Source organism: Lactuca sativa, chromosome 7 (assembly GCF_002870075.4).
Source record: "Lactuca sativa cultivar Salinas chromosome 7, Lsat_Salinas_v11, whole genome shotgun sequence".
NCBI lineage: Eukaryota > Viridiplantae > Streptophyta > Magnoliopsida > Asterales > Asteraceae > Lactuca > Lactuca sativa.
Window position 1 is genome coordinate 97410700 of NC_056629.2, and position 5663 is coordinate 97416362.

Genomic DNA, 5663 nt, shown 5'->3' on the forward strand with positions numbered 1-5663 from the left:
ATGCATTTTAATTACTGTATTATACATCATAATCCCTTGTGGGGGGAGCGTGATACTTGTGTATAGATCTATACGGGATTGACAATCCCACACCTAAGTTGTTAGCTACAGCCAGACCCGCAAGTCTAGGGTGACAAATGTCATAACATTCCAACGCTTGAAGAACGTTGTTTGTTGGCCATCAGCGTCAATAGCATGGTTATAAAAATCACATGGATTATTAAAAACACATTGATTTACGAATTTTATCAAATGCCATAGCAATTTATACATAAATCTACTCTTTTAGGCATAAAAAGCACTATTGCATTACAACTTTGGAACAATTAAACTACCATCTACTATAGTAGAAAATATGGGATTTTTTAGGAACATTTAAACATGTACAAACCATTTTCATTCTATTTCATACAAACATCGTCACTAAATACTTATGAACTCACCAGCTTAAATGTTGATCTACTCTTTCAAAACTACTAGTATATCTCAGGGATTCAGTAATGCAGGTAAACTACAGCTTTTGAAGAAGGGGCGCTGCCGCGTTAGTTTAAATTCAGTTTGACATCATATTGTAATTTCTTTTGAAACAAGTACTTTTCTAAACTTTAAACTTTCAAATAATATATATGATGGTTGTGTTACTTTCTTTACTATGTATTCAGTTGTTTCGATACTACATGAAGTCATCCGCCCTCGAACGATTCCGCCGTTCTGGTTTGGGGGTGTGACAAAAGTTAAGGATCTTGTTGGAAGAAAAATTCTCAAATCTTCCATGGTGTTTTCTAAAGACAACATTCTTCCCAAAGGAGTTCCTCATCTCAGCCAAAAGTTTAAGCTTGAGATCTTCACTCCATAACTCCAAACAACTCCTCAACCAACTCAAGGTGAGCTTTATACCCCACCTTTTCCAAGTTTTTATTGGTTTTGGGGGAGAATACAAGTCAAATGTCTTGTGTAAATCATGATCAAATTGCTTATTGTGTATCCATGCCATCTTACATGTGCTTAAGTATGAAATTCCTTACTCTTAGTCCAAAAACTCATGATTTTTGGTAAAGCCTCGAGAGTTTGAATTATTTTTCACAAAACGTGTTTAGAAACAAGAACTAGTATATACCAAGTATAAGTCATGAATTTTTACAATAACTATATGGAATTGCTTCAAGCTTCACTTAAACAAGTTGTTGGATAATATATTTTGGGAAGTGATTAAAAATATGAAAATAATAATATTTTGAAATCGTTATTGATCAAACATAAATATAAAGGCTATCTTGGAGTATTAACTCATGCTCAGGAATTTTACCAGATCAACTGACTAGTTGAGTTTATTCATAAACATTTTAATATAAATAGTTTTATCAAGAACAATATACGAAAATAGAGTTTTTCATAACAAAAATATTGCATGTCATAAACGGTTGTTGTAAAACCTTTAAGAACATAAGAAATGTTCTATATGTCATAAAACAGAAAATGTGTGTCATAACCGGCAGTTATAAATTTATACAAATTATAAATTGACACTTTTCCACTTGACTAAAATGACTTATTTTTCAATAAACAGAAAGGAATGAACACGGGCACCCAGTTAATGAGCACAATCAACGATATGGAACGAGAACAATATTTCTATTCAACAAGTACAAATTTCATTATTTATCTAACAAATAATGGATCTCTAACGATTTCTCAAAAAATTATTAATATTCTAGTCAGACAAATCTCAAAAGTACCTAAATATAAAAGTATTAGTGTATGTCTAAATTCCTGTAAGGAGTTATAGCCAGAGTCTTCTGGAGGGAGAGTGGGAATTTGTGTATAGATATATACGGCGTTGACACCCCGCACCTTCATTGTTCTCTACAACTAGACAACCTAGTCTAGAGTGACAAATGTCTTTTCCAAACCGAGGGCGCCTGATAAACGCCAAAACAGGAACTCCGTCATATTAGTATGGTTATAACGACTCACTAGAATATGTTATTAACTAGAAATTTATGCAAGGAAAACCTCATAAATAAGTTTGGCACCTTGTGTTGATTGTCCTACGGATCGTAGTTGATGGTCCGCATTTGTTGTGTTGATTGTCCTTGTTCATTGTGTCGAATGTCCACAATCGCCATGATTGACTTCTTTTACGTAACAAGTATTAGGGTCTTATTACTGTATTTTACACATCGGAAAACGTAGGAATTTATGGAGAATGTTTGTATTACGATAAGCTAGCACACACACACATGCAAGTATACACATTTGGAAACAGAACTCACAAACATTTTTATAGCAGAAAATATAGGATTTTCTGGAGGAAAACGATTTTATACGATTTCGATAATGATAAACTAGAACGCACACACTCATACCAGATAAGAAAAACAAGATCTTCAACCATATTCTCTTTTGAAAATAAGGGACTTTTCTGGAAACGGTTAATTTACTATTACTATTCAAAAGAACTTTTCTCGGATACAACTCTCTTTTCAAGGCAAGACTTCAAATGATTTCATAGAAAATATCGGATTTTCTGAAAGTACAATGAGAATGAATCTAAACAAGTGTAAACAATTTTATACAAAAATGCATATGAACTCACCAACTTTTTAGTTGACGCCTTTCAAAACGACTTGTATTCTCGTGGGTCTAGTATGTAGGTAACAAGGGATGCGGATGCTGGACTATTTAGTTGTAGTTTGGAAATTTTTTGTTTATGTCTCTTTTGTGTAACTCGAAGAACAAATGTAATATGTAAACAATGTAAGTTTATTATCTCAATTTACGATGTTTTCATTGCTTTGTTTCATTTATATTCAGTTGTTATGATACTGCACAATGAAGTCATCCGCCTCCGGACGTTTCCGCCGTCTGGTCTGGGGGTGTGACAGACTCACCTTAATTGATTTAACCATTTCGACAATTTCCGATTCCTCTTCTTAGCCATACAAGTTCACTAACGTGTCCTTAGAGGATCAATTGTGATATGGTTTTCATAATCATTGAGATGATCGTAAAACGCGATACTGAAGTACTCTCCTTTCCTTTCAAATTGGAGAAACTTTTATCTTTCTGCCTAATTGATTCTTCTTATTTGTTCTACTAGACATTAAAACTTTTTCAATGATTCAGAATTATACTAAATCTTGTAAGCATAATTATATTAACTAGGCTTTTATTAAATCATGACGAATAGTCTCATCGTTCTTTGTGGTGGACCTGCCCAGTGCACAACAATGGGTACTAGATTCCTTAGTCTTTCACTTGACTCACATCTAATGTGAACAAGGAATTAGTCTTAATTTCCCAAAGATGGAAGTTCTCGTTCATCATACAATACATGTTGCATGATTCGAAGTTTCTATCCAATTGAAACTTGGGTGATGAGAATATTTCCTTATTTGGTACATTTAGACAATACCACAAACGAAATAATCAAATCCATATTGCTAAAATTAGAAAAATACAAACATCAATTTTCACAAATGCCATTGCAAGGAAATATAAAATAAGATAAAATCAAAATTTTCTTTATTTATAAAATTGCGGAAAACTTGTCCTAACAATGAAATTACAAATGAAAACTATGTTACCAAATATTTCTAAGCAATCTATCATAACTCCTAAGTGGCAACTCAAATATCTGATCATCGAACCATGCGATCAAAATCTCTTCGCGATCAAACTCAGCATGCTCTTCCTTTAAGTTTTCTTTCTCTTCTTCAATCGTACAAAACATCAAAATGCAATCTCATAATATCATGTATTAAGAATCTACAAATTGGAACTTAACGGTGTTAGATAATGGAATTACGTGAAGTAGAGTCATACTCTCTTACTTTATCATCGTAATGATCCTTCAGGTAGATACGACAGCTTTGCATCCGATACCCCTTCTCTTGGCATTCGTAATGGCACACGGGACAATCTCATACTCAGCCTTTCTCTTTACCATTCGGTCAAACGGTTTGACCATGGCATATCCTTTTCCATTGGGAGGAGAAGAGTTTTCTGGATTTTCAATGTTTCCATTGTCAATGTCCATGGAAGTTTGGGAAGTAGATCTTCCAATCAAATTTGCTTTACCAATGTGCCAAATCATTTTTGATTTAGCAGCAATCAGCAAATATACAAGATCGATAAGGGTCATGTCGTGGTCTGTCATATGGTAATCTTTAATGAAATCGCTATATGGCTTAGGAAGTGATTGAAGAACCAATTCAACAACCAACTGATGGGTTTTGAGCATTCTAACACTTCCTAAGTGTACATGCAACCCTAATAACCTTGGATCTATGTTTGTCTAATTATCATGCAAAGTTGAATTCCAAGGTTATATTCCTATCTAGCATACATGGGGAACAATTTTAACTTGAATCATAGATAGAATAACTTACCTTGTTGTTGCTTGTGTTCCTTGAAACCTTGTGAGCCTAGCACCCCAAGTGTGATGCCTCAAATGCTTCACACAACACCAAATGCTCTTGGAAAGACTCTTGAGATAACACACACTTCTCAAAATCGGCCATGCCCTCTTGTTTCCTTAGTAGTGCCGATTTTTGGTGGAGAATATGCTTCTTATATAGTGTTGACACATCTAGGGTTACACCATGTAAACCCTAATGTGTCATGACTCTTCATTTCCATGACCCATGGGTTTGTAACTCCCATGGAGCATCCATGGAGCATCCTATGGGTAGAACCCAACTTGATAATCCATGGAGCCTCTTAGCCCACTATACAAGATATGGATGATTTACACAATCAACCCATATATTTAATTAGTTATCCTTTGATCACTTAATTAATTCCAAATTAATTCTTTGATCAACTAATCAAATAATATTATTAATATATTAGAACTTATAATATATTAATAATCTCCAAGTGTTATTTCTCTCATTTAGTCTATCCAATTGCATGGTGCCATGCAACCCAAATGGACCATGCCGGGTCGGGTCAAGTACAAGCCCGAAATAGTTATGGACTTAGACACCTTATCCAACAGTCTCCCACTTGGATAAGTCTAATAACTATATCTCTAGTACTTCAGGAACCGACCGGCAATCGTAGCTCTTTCAAGGTTTCTCGAAACTTGAGAAGATGATGGTACGCCATTTAAGATAAGTGATCATATAATCCTCCGTTCTAGATATCAGCCGGACAAATACATGGAACATAGTCTTGCTTATTGTCCATCATTTGTTTCTCGATTTCCGATTTGTTTGACATAGAACTTAATTGAACACATCAACTTAGTTCTGACCGGGCCCGGTACATGGGTCAAAACAAAATCATCGAGGGGCCCAGATATCAGCTTCTAATCCAAGAAGGAACAGATAAACTTCGACTCATATGTTTGTTCTACCACTCATTGAATTACACACAAAAGTACGTTTTATAACATCGAGTCACCAATGCGGTTTCGTACAGTCAATGCATAACCAACTTGTAAGTAACAAATCATATCTCTAGGTTTGAAGACTTATATGATATTACCGTCTCACGATCACTCGAGATAGAATTCCATGAAGTGATTCCAGTGAGCGTGGGTTGAGTCCAATGCTCAGAACTTATGAGCACTCATGATTGTTGTAGCCTTGTCCAACACCTTGGACCTCTACAACCCATCATGACAGTCTTGATTCATACCTACTTCCGACATATGA